Below are 15058 nucleotides of genomic sequence, written 5' to 3'. Positions count from 1 at the left end.
TAAAAAAAGGAAATACTATAATTTTGATACCATGTATGTATGCAGTAAGCAGCACAAGATACATCTACACTCTGTTCCAAGTATTTTTGTTTCCACAGGAGAAAGATCAAGGTCAAGAGAGAGCAGGATTACGTGATGTAATATAGTATGATCACAACCCTTGACTTCAGGAGAGCAGACTTTGGCCTCTTCAGGGATCTGCTTGGAGAAGTATCATGTGATACTGTCCTGGAGAGTAGAGCAGTCCAGGAGAGCATCTTGACAAAACGTAAGTATAAAAGGAAATCATAGAGGAGGTGGAAGCAAGAACAGGTAAAATAGGAGGAATATAAAAAGAGTCTGAGCATGCAGACATGGGCAAGACAAACACTTATAAGAGTTAAATCTGGTGAGCCATGTAAAGAGCAGGGAGAAAGGCTTCCACCAATTTATCAGTAGCAAAATGAAGATACAATTAGGAGAAACATAGACCCACTTCTGAATGCAATAGGGGTCCTGGTGACAAAGGGCATGGGATCAAGGTGCCTAATACCTTATTTGCACTGGTAAGCCCAGCTTTCATGAATCCAGGCCCCTGATGCATATGGGAATGTCTGGAGCAAGGAAAACTTACCCATGGAGGACCAGGTTAAGCAACATTTGATCAAATGGCATACACCAGTTCATGGGATGTGATGGGAAGCACCAATAGATGAAAAACTGAGAAGTTTCCTGAGGACCAAAAGAAAATACATGTCACCCCTGGAAGAAAGTAAATGTCACTCCTCTCTTGAGAAGGTGTATCTGGGGACTTGCAGCTTATCCAGACTTACATCGTTTACTGAGAAGGTGATGGAGCAAATAAACCCTATAACTGCTGCAAAACATTTTAAGGACATAAAAGGAAGAAGTTAACATGGGTTTATGAAGTGAAAATCATGCTTGTCCAACCTGAAACCTTTCCACAATGAGTGGTTCTATGGGCAAGAGAATAGCAATGGATGTTGTGACTCCATTTAGGGTGGTAAGCTTGTTGAACATGAGTCAGGAACGTGCCTTTGCATCAAAGGATGTCACCAGCATCATGTTCTACCTCAGGAAAAGAACCAACAACAGATTGCCAGAGGTGATTGTGCCACTCTATCCAGCACTCATGAGGCACATCCTGAGAACTGGCCTAGCCTGCAAAGGAGTAAATGAGCACAGAGGTGTGAGTCCAGTGAAAGGACATTTATAGGAATATAAATACGTGATTTTGGGGGTTGTACTGTGCAGGGCAGGGATTGGACTTGCTATCCTTTTGTGTCTCCTCCAGCTCAGGATATTCTGTGATGGTGGTTGTATTAGAGGATGTCCAGAGATCCCTTCCAACCTCAACTATTCCTTGGTTCTGTGATTCTGTTCATAAGTCTATCTCCCTGTTTTTGCAAATGAAAATTTCAAATCTTACAATCCATTTGAATCTTGGAAATGTAAAAGATTTCTAATACTCTCACAAAACTAAAAATCCATGGCCAGCTGAGAGTAACTACTGAGAAACAAAGGTATAACTGTAAAGTAGATGCTCTCACCAGCACTTCTAACTGGGATATTATGCTTCTCTTCTTTAAATACATATCTGGGAAATATGAGATCCTGGATACCCTGGAAGCAGTATAAGTAATATTTCTTTAGGAACACATGATGGCAACTTATGTTGAACTCTCATAGCTTAACTAAAAACAGTTAAATAAAGGAAACTGTGCTATATTCAATTTATATTTGATTTTTGCAAACATATTTGTTTTAGCAGTAGGGCTTTCTTTCCCGCAATGTAGATCAAGCAATAAAATATTAATTGGTGAAAAAAAAAAATCCAAGTTAGAATTTATTCAGGATCTCCTTAAATCTAATCTTAACTGAAATTTAAAAATAGCATATTAAGTATCATATCCATAACATTAAACTAGATTGTCTTGCAAAGAATATTCAGCTCAGTTGAGATAGAATAGAATAGGAATAGAATAGAATAGGAATAGAATAGAATAGAATAGAATAGAATAGAATAGAATAGAATAGAATAGAATAGAATATTTCAGCTGGAAGAGACCTATGATAATCTTCAAGCCTAAATGTCTGTATTTTTTGAAAAATAATTAAAATTATGTTCTGATCTGACAATTTTTTCAATTAAAGGATACACATTTTCCACAAAATAGGTATTATAATGTAGGAGGATATATGCCCCCATTCAGACCCAGAAAACAAAAAATGCTTCAATAGAGAAATACTGCTCAATGAAGATGTCTTAGTTTTTTCTGGAGGGGTATAAAAAATATTAATCACACATTGTATGAAAAATTTCCTCATGTGAAATATAACATCCTTTCAGGATTACATTCTTCTGTTGTAAAGAGCAATGTGTAGATGCAACTTTTAGGGACCTGGCTTAGAGTGTAGATGTGGCACTTAGGGACATGGTTTAATGGTGGACTTGGCAGTGTTAGGTATATGGTTGGACTCTGATCTTAAAGGTATGTTCCAGCTTCAATAGTTTTATGATTTATATTTTTTTATAGCTGTGTATTGTCAGCTATTTGTCATCAGTTTTGTGGAAATATTTGCACACACATTTTACATTATTCAACTAAGAAAGGAAAAGTAATTTGGAAACAAGGTTCAACAGCTAACATATTAAATTTTGATTAACTTAGGTGAGGTGCAGAGATACACTTGTACATGTGTGCTGTGAGGAACCTGCAGCAAATGTTTTGTCACTTTTCATGTTTCTGTTGAATTGCTAAGTTTGGAAATCAAGAGTTTGAATATCAGGGAGACTAAGTTTCTGGAAGATTATTATTTTTCTTCTGATGTGTAGTATTTCAGATTTCATAAAAAATTATGTACTTGCATATGTTGCCTTAAACTGCTGTTTTTCCCCAGCCTGCAGAAGCACAAACTTTTCCTCTGTGCCTGATGAGATGGAGAGATGTAAAAAGTTTAAAAGCCACAATCATTTTGCATCACCGACATAAAGCAAACGCAGGGGTCCCAAGGGGCAGATAGGCCTCCATAAATCTGTGCCACTCTTGGGAGATAGACCCAACAGGATAGCCCAGCGTACTGCAGGAATGCTCCTGCCGTGGGGTGGGAGGGCTGGCAGCAGAAGCAGCAGCAGCAGCAGAACCAGGAGCAGAACAAGGGACAGCAGCAGAACGAGCAGCAGGAGCAGAACCAGGAGCAGGAGCAGTTTTAGGAGCATCAGGAGCAGTTTTAGGAGCATCAGGAGCAGTTTTAGGAGCATCAGGAGCAGTTTTAGGAGCAGCAGCAGGCACAGGGCTCTCCCGTGGCCTCGGGGCGGCACTCGCGCTCCGCCGCCGGCGCTCCCGAGATTTGTTTCTCCGCTATTCTCACCCTGCAGGGCCATTTCCCATCAGAAACTAATCTCGTTTTCAAATCTGCATGTTTCTTAGAAATATCCCCGGAAAATGAACGGAAAACAAAAGAACTGCGCAATATCTATGCAGTAGCTCTTACGCTTGTTTCTGGCCGAGATGGAAGTGACAAGAGAACAGCTTCCCATAGTAACGCAGAATTTCTAATTCTGCGTAAGAATATTAAAATAAACATGCATGCACACACACATATTACTGTTATGATTTTTTTCAGAGATAAATTAGAAGGGTCAGTCTCCTTTTTATTAAAAATGCTCTTACTCTAATCCATATGGGTGGGGATGGGGGTGGGGGGGAGGTGGGAATTAGCACATTATTGTGCATTTTAGTTACTTGGAAAAAATTCCTTAGGTAAGGTTTCCCACATTTTTTTTAAACATTTTATATTTGTATATGTATGCATGTTTGTATTTATGTATGTGTGTGTATGTATGTATGTATGTATTCTATTCATGCAAAACCCCCAAATCTGGTAAGATTTCTTTGAGAATTTTCCTGGATTTAACAGATCTGACTCTTTCTTCTGTGTCAGGGTGGTTTTGTAAACAAGATACTGTTTTTTTGCTAAACGTTATGACAGCAAAATCACTCATGTCTATTTAAGATGCAGACAATTTTCCTTTAATCAAATAATAATTGATTTGCCAGGTAATGTTTCATATGAGGGAAGTAGAAATTGTGCTTTATTTTGTGCATAAACTGAATCTGAATTTAGGAAAATTCTGAAGTCCAAACCACCTTTGGCATGTGCAACTGCTGTCTTTAACATATTTTTATAATGTGATGAACAAGGAAAAAAATGTTCTTTCCTCATTATTACTTGCACAGAAATGGCTTTTTTAAAAACATGAATTTAGGCAGAGTGAAGTACTTCAAATTCTTTATTGATATATTTTCATTTAAAATGAAATCAATCTTCCTGCCTCCAGAGGATGCCTTTTACCCACAATTTTTCTTTTGATTACTCTCAAAGGAAGTAGTGGTCAATTTTGATCAGCTGCCTTATTTTCAAAAAGTGTTTATTTTGATCTTGTTCCCTTGAGGAGTTCTTTTGAAGATTTGTGCAATTTGGGTTCTCAGTGAAAATTAATCTGTTAAACTTCTAATACAAAACTGTTAAGCTGTTAGCAAGAAGTCATACCTGAACATAGTACCTGTAAGATAATAATGTTCTATTATACCCCACTGAACAGTGACAGGCTGTTTAGAGATTACAGATGGGATGAAGACGAAGACTCCTTTTGACTAAGCATGAAAGACTAGCAGTAATCTTCCTCCAGAGTGCTGAGAGTCCTGATGTCTTCCTGTGGAAAATAACAGCAAATTAGTGTAGTGAAGCTGGAAGGCAGCTGATCCAGGAAAGTGGATGATGATGATGTATTTAGAAAAGCAGATCTGGTAACTGAAAATTAACTGGACAGGACTGTATCTAATAGTGGGGCATCTCAAGAGCAACTCAGAGCTGACATTAGAGCCCAAAGGCTTCACAAACCACAGACCAGAAGCTTGAGGCAACCTTGATGTATTCCAGGACAAGAGAGTTGGTAAGATGTGTCCCTCAGCAAGCTCCCACAAGTGCATGAATCACAGTGTGCAGAAGAGAGTTAATCACTGTGTCTTCATTAGTGTGTAGATGATAACATTATTAAAATTCAATACATTTCTAATTAAGATCCTTGTATGATAGATGAATGCAGCAGTAATTTTTCATAAGACTTGAGACTAAGGAAGAAGAAATCCCAGGCAACCAAAACTCTTATGATTTTCATTCCTACCTGGACAAAAATGGCTGAAAGTAAAGAACATACAGGATGGGAATCTCAAATGTTCAAACTAAAAAACAATAGTAAAATATTGATCTTTTCACACAACTCTTTGAGAAACAGAATTCTATTGCATTAAAACCTGGCATGTTACTGTTGAAACAAAAGAGTAACAATTAAACAAATGCTAAAAATTAAAATCAGGAGAACAGAGGCATGGTCAGACAAAGGGATATGCAGGAAATCCTAGGAGGTGATGTGCTCAAAATAGTCCCTATCTCTGTCTCTTGAAGGCAGTAAGAGAGAATGAGTTGTGGAAAAGATTGTTACTAAAGAAGAATAATTCCCACACTTCATCAAGGCAATATTTGACATCTGTAACAGAAGGGGCTCCAACACAGCTCTTTACTGCTGCTCTATCTGCATCATGCCCCTCTCCAATAACATGCTCCACAGAACTCCCTAAACAGTCCATGGCCGTCTGCAGGGATGGAGATGAAGCCTGTGTTCCCTTCTCAGTTTTCTTTGAGGACTTGCCAAGTCTTCTCTGGGTAAGAGCTCTCTTCTTCATATGGGCTGTAGTTCTCTAGTTTCTCAGAGAAATGATGATAATAAGCTGAAGAACATGCTGGGCATAGTTTTCAAGTTAACAATGATGAAAATATTTCTGCTCAGAGTTTTGGAATGTTGTTGCCCTCCTTCTCCTCTGGGGTGGCTTTTTTTTTCACAAGCGTCTTATCCAGAAGGGTCTGAACAGACTAGAAAGAAATGAAGTGCTGCTATTCTCTTGGCAACACTTGTTACAGGCATGGAGGGCAAACAAGAGTCAGTCAAGCCCTCTGAGTGCTGTGTTGTCTTCCAGTTTACATAACAAAGCAAAACATCTTTTTTTTCATTTCTATTCAGTTTTATGATACAGAGAAATCTGCATAAAGTTTAATGCAAATTTTACCATTCACATTGGAGAACTCTGTTCAAGAAAACACTCCATACTTCCTCAAAGCTTTTATACAATTTGAGCCATCTCTGGCTTGATTTAAATATTTACCCCTGGAAGGTTCAGCTTTATTTAATACTACATATATTAATGCATCTTTGAGCTAATACATCTTTCCTATTGTTTTAGTTAAAGTCTTGGTATCTTTCACTATTATAAACATTTTTGTTGTGCAATGTCTGGATATTTCCACTTATTTTGTGCAGAGAGACTGAATTAAAGGACAGGGGTAGGAGAATTTATTCCATATGGCAAGGAAAACACAGGAGAACAAGCACCATGAGCCATGACTGAGGATTTCATGCAGAAACTGAAGATTTTGAAAATGTTAAATTCTTCAAATTTGACAGCTGCTTGAACTTGTGGCATTGATCTTAAGTAAGGTCACAGTTTTTCTAAGTGTTGCAGCAGACAGATGACATCCAGAAGAGCACAATTTTGTGCAGAAGTGAACAAAGCACTTTCAGGGTGGCCAGACTCCTCCTTCAGAGTGTGCACAACAGTGATGCTCAAACTGCAGACTGCTTAAACGGGCCTGGTTGCTCTGATAGGTCCTGACCTTCCCAGATCTCATGGATGAGAGAGTTAGAGGTTCAGTTGTGAAATATATACTGTCTGTGACACTTCAATGACCACCCACATCCTCTTCACAGACATGGATGGAAGAACTCCCCTTTATTGTTGTCTGGGCAGATGGCAGCATGACCAGAGCTTTTGGCTTTTTCTCATGAAGGTAGTTCTACCATTGACCCTTTAATTTGTTTTTGTCTTGGGGACAAATTCCTTTCTCTTTCTAAGTTCGTGACAAGAAAGTGTTATGTAGATATGGCATTCTCTGTCAGTTCTCCAGCTGGAGCTGAACATATGTCTCTCCCTCAAAGGCTCAGGATCTCCAGAGGGCTCCAAAAGAAGTAGCAAGAAAGCAGCAGAATGGCTGCACCACTAGTTGTGTGATCTTACTATTTCTTAACATCAGGAGAAAATCCTCTCTCATCACTATTTTTTATTAGAATAATGTCATCTAGTCAAAGTGGTTTATACACAGATGTGTAATGAACAAGAGGAGTACTAGAGAACAGTGCTTGGGACACAGATGCATGAATCTTTAGGGTTTTTTGGTTTTTTTTTTTTTCAAAATCTGTCCCACAGATCTGAGGAAGAAAGCTGAAGATGAAAATCTCCTTGAAGGGAAAACCACTTTCCCTCATACATTTCCCTCTACCAACACACCTCTCTCTGACTGTTTCCAGCACAGTCTGGTGGGCAGAGCTCCAGCCCTGTGCTAACACATTTCCTTGAGGAACACTGTGGACTCAACACTCACCTGAATTCTTGAGAAGAGGATTAACACTGCAGTACCACACAGCTGTGACAAGTTTCAGTAATTCCTGCTTGTTGAGCCAGCAAACCTGCAGCATCAGCTCATGTCTTCAAGCACTGTTGTGCAGACTGCGGGAGCCGTGGTTTGCACTGGCTCTGTTAGGGCTCAAGGACAGCATGTTCAGCCAAGGCACCCTTAAAGACAGGCTTACAGCTAAATGGATTTGAATGGAATCTTACCAAAGAGACAGAAGGGTATCATCAGAGATCCTGTAACATGGGAGTATTTAAAAACTCCGGTTTTTGTGAAATGAAGCATCTGTTTCTGTTCTAGGTTGCCATTAAACTCTTTACAAATATTTACTAGCTACCAGTCGATACAAATTTTGAGACAGAGAAAAGGAAACACTAAATAAGTCCCTTATTAAAATTAGTTTCATTATTTTCTTTTTGAATGCTGTTTTTGCATTTCTAATCAAAGATTGGAACTCATTGGTTTCTGCAACATTCTTGACAAATGCATCCTTTTATACAATAAATGACCTGGAAATATTTGCATGCAACTTCAGATAAAATTTCAAGGAAGCAACCAAAATAAATGTTAAGCTGCCAACAAAACCAGTTAATTTCCTTTCTGCCTCCTTGTAAAGGTATCTTTATGTTTTTCTTCAGATTGGGGAAAAAAAAAATTTGTCTTCTCCAAAGTCATAATCTGTTCAGGACCATTTTATTACTTCTCTAATCTGAGTGCTGTCAGCAGCTTGGCACTATTTGTCTTGTCAAGCATCTGAGGATATGGAGATTGTAAAATTAAAGCTGCAGCTGTGCTCATTTGATATATGACTAAAACAGTCTGCCACTACTCTCTATAGCATCATATGTTAGCTCAACATGCCTTTTTTCTACTGCTACAAACTTTTTGATATATATTTCTGTTTCTTTGATGCTAAGTAAGAGACCATGCACATCAGGACCAATTCTGAAAACTCTCCCAGGCTGGCACAACTCCACAAGTCAGAGGTTTATGAATCACTTTTCATCTGATGGGTGCTAATTTTTCTTTGTAGGCTGCCTTCAGCATTTCCCACAAGAGCTCAACAAATTTGAAAAATAGTTTTCAGGAATATTGCAAAACAGCAAAATAATTTTGCTTGCAAAATTAGGACCTCAGGCCTATCAACTCTATCAATCTATCTCAACCTGCATGGTTGTGGGCATAGTACAGATTTGGGGACTTTTTCTGGAGTGCCAATGAACACAAATCCCTGCTAACCAAGTCTGGTGTTGAGAAAAAGAAGACACACACAAACAAAATCCTTCATAAAAACCCCTACCCCACTCTGTTCCCAGTCTGTATTTTCCTTCCTTCTGCTCTGGATTATATCAAATCCATCAAGATCCATCCAGTGAGATGATGAGCCAGTCCCTCACAGGTACCTGCACCAGTCTGAGCTGCTCACAGGATCCACAGCACAGAGTATCTCCTGCTCCAAGAGTGCATCTCTGGTCCCCAGGAGCTGCAGTTGTCCTTCTAAAATATTTTTGAATGGCAGCACCTGAGGGCTTCGGGGTTAAACTGAAGTTTTGATCATGGGTGGGTTTTACCACTGTTGACAACACTTCTTTCAGTCAGCTGGAAGAAGATGTGAACATCACAGTCTAGTTCATGATCTCCTCACACAGGTCACTACATCCCTCTGAGACCTAAAACCTGCAACTTATGTCCACTAACATGCAAACAATAAATTCAGATTAAATTATTATGTGGTAGTGCTGAAAAATAAAATGGTAACTTTTGACAAAATATTGTGAAAATAGCCCTGAACTGTTACCAGTTTATGTCATACGCTTATGCTTCGCACTGCCAAATATTTCTCATCAAAAGAATCCTTTTAACTTTTTATTTATATGTAATTTAGACATTTATGTTTGGAGGGTTTATTTAAAAAGTACTTTTGCCAATTAACAGATATCAATTTTACCTCAATTCTGGTTAGCAATTTGCAATCATGTCTCTTTGAATTATTAACTGAAATAAAGAACTCAGGGTAGAAATAGTATTTTCATTTTTTTTTTTTTTTTCCAAACAAGAAAGTACAAAAATTGAAAACCTGGCATTTTCATTAAAAAGCTAAGTAACAATTATGAAGCTCTCAGCCTTCTAAGCAGCAATTTGCATAATTGGCATTGAAATGTTTTTGAAAATATAAGGCATTGAGTCCAAGCCGATGGCTTCCAGTGCTGTTGAGAAGTTCATGTTTGCACACATGGTTTCTATCTCTCCCATGAACCTGAGATCCAGGATTGGTTAAAATAATTCTCTTGGAAAAAAATGTGGGGATTTCCAGAAAGTCAAGGGTTTATTAAGCTTATACTAGTTTTTGAGTTGTTGTCACCCACTAATGAAAAACTGCCCCTACGATTATTCTTTTTCATGAAGTCAGGAAAAAGGACTTACTCCACAAGAAGGCAACAGGTTTGCCTACACACACCAAATGGGAAGAAGTAAAGGTGAGCTCATCTATAAGGCCAGCTTTTAAAAATAAAATACTATCTTTGTGTTCTTATTTAAAAGGAAAATACTGCCCAGATTTATCCAGGTGTCTAATCTTCAACTAATTATCTAAATGTGCTTTATGCTTCCCTGTATGGCACATAACTTCAAACTACTCTACAGATACAGCTGGGCATGGCCTGTGAGATCTCCTCCTTTCCTCTTAAGATCTGTGTCCTGTGCAACTTCCATTTTTAGTTCAATGCATGCACCATAGCATGTCTTACTGCTGCTGTTAAACGGTTGTTAAAGATATGAGTAAAAGACACATTTTAGATGTGCTTTGGTCTGAGGGTCTAAAGTTAAATAGAATCTACCCATGGAGAGACTTCACTGACTAACAGTGCTTGTGAGCCTGTGCTGCTGATTACATCTGTTAACTTCCAAGAGGGTTAAGGGTAGGATTCTTGCTGCCTTAAGATCATACTGTTCTTCAGCTTGGTATGAAAATTTTGGAATGTGTCTGGTTTTATCTTTGCTCACATCTGACTGAATACCAGTATGGTTTTTCTCAAAAAAATGGGATAATATTTTAGAACACCAGATGAATCTGTATTTTTACAGATTTGTGCCTGCTCAAACTCAGGGTAACTCACTCAAGTTTCTATGTGCCTTCTGGGAGCTCACCAACAAGATGAACACAGTGGTGTCTGATAGCTTCACCTCAGCAAGATCTACAAATTCAGCTGCAAGGTCCAATGAAGCCCCTGCAGACACTGCAGACTGACTTAGACGTCAGTCTCATTTCCACTCTGAAGATTAATAGCAGTACACTACATGGTATGCATTTGTTTCTGAGGTGCTGTCATTTATGAACTGCTGAACACAGATGCGTTTCCATCCATTTCAGCTTCAGTGGCTGCACATGGATCCCAGTGAGCATAGCTGGGGACAAGGGCTGGTGACAATTGTTGGGGAGCGCACACAGGACCTCTCGGTGTGCAGTCAGTGCCAGCTGCAGGCTGAGCTCTGTGTGGTGACAGCCCCAGGCAAGAGGCCATCAAATGATGACCCTGTACACAGCAAATGTCATGGGGACTGTGGCCTGGCCAGGGGACACTCAGAGACTCAGCAGGAGCCAAGGGCCCCCAGGCTTTTGTGAACTTGGACTGTGAGGGTATAAAAGCCCAGGGGCTCCTTTTTTGGAGGTCCCTTCTGGAAGGCACCAGCTCAAGCTGTTACTTTGTTAATTGTTCCACCATTATGAAATTGTTTGAGGGATTCTCACGTCTCAGGTGAGGTCTTAGGTGACATCTCTGGGGAAGCCAGGGTCCAGCTGGTGAGGAAACCTGCTCTGACTGTGTGAGTGTGGGGTGTGTAGCCATGAAGGGGCCAGCTCAGGTGGTGTGGTGTGCCAGTGACTGCCAAAGTGGGTCCTGGATGGTCTGAGAGGGAAGTTTCCTTAATAGTGATGATCCCTGGAATCTGTGGAGTAGATGAGTGGGAACTCCAAAGTATCTGGCTACCACAGTTAAATCAAAGAAGGCTTGTGTCTCAGTCCTCAGCCACACTTTCTCAACTGTAAAGACACATTTATTCAAGAATTAAAAATTACCAGCTGTGAACTGCCCTTCTTTCTGGCCATATGCACACCTAGTCCCTCAGGATGTTACAGAACAAGCTGTATTTCTTTAAAAATGAAGCAGTGGGGGAAGACACTGGAAAATTCCTTTAACCTTAACACAATGGTGTTTCATCCCTTGCCATGTTTTGTACCATACAGTGCACAGTAAATTATATAACTTTCCTAATAACTTTTATAATTAATTGTTTTTAATTTTCTATTAATTGCTTTAAATAATCATAAACAGTGCAATTATCCACTCTGTCACATCCCACTGTCGCCACCATTTAGCAAGGTTTGTGATAAGCTGCTATTGTGGAACCACAGTTTGGGAAAATTAATGAAGCTCTTAAGTTTTACTAAAGCAGTTGTAATCAACCTTAATGTGCTTCAGTGCTCTCAGACCTAGAAGGAGGTTAACAAAGCCTTGGGAGAGAGATATATTGCTGAAATTGGGCACAAGAAATGAAGAATTTCTGGACCACAAGGACAATTTTCAGAGCCCTGAGATAAAAAAGAAACTAACTAGGACAATTCAGCAATTGTCCTGAAGTCCAATCTGGGTGGACTAATTAGCATGAGAAGTGAGAACTCAATAACCAATAGAAGACAGAATATTAATTAATGAAGAAAATTACAAAATTTATAGCAAATAAAAAACAATTTGTCAGCTAAAATGTATAAATAATGAAAAGTTTGGAAAGTGTGTGTGTGTGTATATGTTAGGTGGAGCTATCCCCATGCACCCACAATGCTGAATAAAATAATGCTGACTTTCTAACCTATCAAACTGGTTGGAGAGTTTATTTCTAAAGATCTAGATGATCTTTGAGGTTCCTTCCTACTCAAACCATTTTATGATTCCATGATACTGTACTAAATAAATTAAAATTGGCCTGCTCTACGTTTCAAGTTTTATTCCAGACCTTAAAAAATCAATCCTAGGATTCAAGACTGGTCTTGAATACTGCCTTGGTGGTACAGTAGTCCAGGCTGAAATGCACACATGTTCTTCATTGTTAGCTAAGAGTCCATGAGCCTTAATTGAACTTTATTTGCTCAAAAAGCCTTCATTTATATTTTTATGTTATTTGCCATTTCAATAGAGGAAAGGTAATTTTATTATAAGGTTATTTGTGGCATGAAGTTCTGTTGCAGAACTGAGTTATCTCCTCTGTCTATTCAGCACAACAATAGTAGCATTAAGCTTAAAACCACACCAATATTTTTCAGTTCTAATATGGTAAAACATCTCTACTTTTCTAAGTGGATTTGGAGGCTTCCCAGAAAATATACCTGTCCTTTCTTCTTGCATCACACCTAAAGGAATGAAGCTGACTGGGGAAATAAGAATTAATATACTTATCTAGAATGCATGTGCTACCTACTTTCTCTCTCAGAATAACATCTAGATTTTCTTCAGAGTGCCTGGCTGTGTAACTTGGAAATACATGCCAAAACATATCCAAGTCAACTGCATATTGCAAAGAATCTGCATCTTAAGGCTTGTGGGAATCCCTTGAATTATGGCAGACAGAGCACCAGGGAGCAGGAGGGGAGGGGAAGAAAGTATAGGCAAAACCCCCAAATCCCTGTGCTGTACTGTTAGCATGAAATAAAATTAAAATAAAACCAAAATTAAAATAAAAATTAAGATATATTGCCTCATTCAGTTAATCAGTATTGCAGAACTGCAGTCACATACAGAAGAAACATAATTTTGTTCATCTCGTTATGGATCTTTAAAATACTTTCATTCAGCATTCACACGTATTTATCATCACTGCATATAAAATTAACACTGAAAAATACCTTTTCCACATCTTTCTTCCTGTTGCCAAGTTTCTACAAGCTAACACCCTGTCATTAGCTGTCATGGTTTTGGTTCAAAGTCAAATATACATTTAGGGGTGATCTCTGCTAAGATCACTGACTGCCTTTGTCAACAATCCCAAAAGAACTGGTTGAAGACTTTGATTTTAAATAATCCCATTAAACTGGGATTAAACTGATTTGAATTTATAAATTCATTATGAACCAAAAAAAAAAAAAAGGCAGAAAACCCATTATCTATACTATTCTAGCAGAGCAACAAACATAACATACTTTTCCACAAAAGCCTAAAAGAGAAGCTCTAACAAGTCAAACCAACAGTTTAATATTCTGTCTCCAGCAGTGGCAATGGGCAATACTGTGTAATACCTGAGCCATTATCTACTGTTCTTTCATCTCATACTCCCTCAGCATCTGCAATCACTGGATCAGGCATGGTGATTATATTTACCTGTACACTTACCTGTTCCTGGATTAGTTTATAGGTGTGACAGGTTACATACTTGCCTATTCCTCTCATCATCTGTTTATAGACCTTTAGTTTAGACCTTAACTCTCTCTAGAGAGAAAATATCTGACCACAAAATAAGTTACTAGGATCGGCCTTAGAGTTAAAAATCATGCTCTAGCCAAGAGAATATGCAAACTAGAAGACATTTATGGTAGAAAAACTGTTCACTGCTCCTGCTGAAGCCAGCATAACAAGTAACATGGGGCCAGGAGAGCACCAAACAGTGACAGAGAAATCCTGTGGCTGCGTTCCATGTCCCTGAGACTTCATACACCTACCACAAGACAATTAAATAAAAGACTGAAACAATTCCTGAGCAAATATCAAGAGCTCCCTTGCAGTTGTGGCCCTTAGCTTCCATAGATGGCAAACAGAAAGCAAACATAAAATCTCACTGCAGTTTCTCACCAAAATAACCTAAACTAAACTCCCAAAGCTCTTATCTTTCTCATAAAGGCCCTGAAAGACTGAAGGGAAGAAACAATTGCAAGCCAAGACATATCTTCTAACTGCTACTGTTGGCTTTCTTGACCTGAACTTCTATTTTGAAAAGTCACAGGGGTAGAACAAAGCAGCCTCATTTTCAGTGTTAATTCATTTGTGGTCTATGAACTGTCAGTTAGCTTCATCAGTATTGCCCAGTTAAAATCAAGCGTTACATGAGTGTCACTGGAGACACAATTTGAAAACAAGGAGGCTGGGAGCATTTTTGCAGCTGCCACCACCACAGATATATTACTGGCCCTTTAAGTAAGTTTACAGCTTCACTGGGGTTGAAGACTTGAGTTTATTAGACATAAACAGAATTAGTTTGCATTAAAAAAATCAGTTGAAGTCTGGAAGAGCTTGGCAGTGGACTAAAGGCTGGGCTCACTTTGGACACTAGTCACACTTTTCTTAAATTTTTTTCACTTCTGAGAGGAGCTGAACTTCAAATACTGGGCTGCTCTTCTCCCAGATGTCCTGCAGATCAGGCTGCTCTAATACTTCCTGAAGTTAATGTCCTTTCCTCAGTCCTGGACAGAGGCTTTTCATAAAAGAAACTATGCCAGGTTCAGCACAGAGCTTTCGGTAAAGAACTAAACAAAAAGCTGACAGTGGTT

The sequence above is a fragment of the Pseudopodoces humilis genome, chromosome 1, assembly GCF_049639895.1.
Source record: "Pseudopodoces humilis isolate 2021_Gansu_Grassland_sample_001 chromosome 1, ASM4963989v1, whole genome shotgun sequence".
Taxonomy (NCBI): Eukaryota; Metazoa; Chordata; class Aves; order Passeriformes; family Paridae; genus Pseudopodoces; species Pseudopodoces humilis.
The sequence above is the reverse complement of the archived record's forward strand: the minus strand, read 5'-3'. Positions refer to the sequence as shown.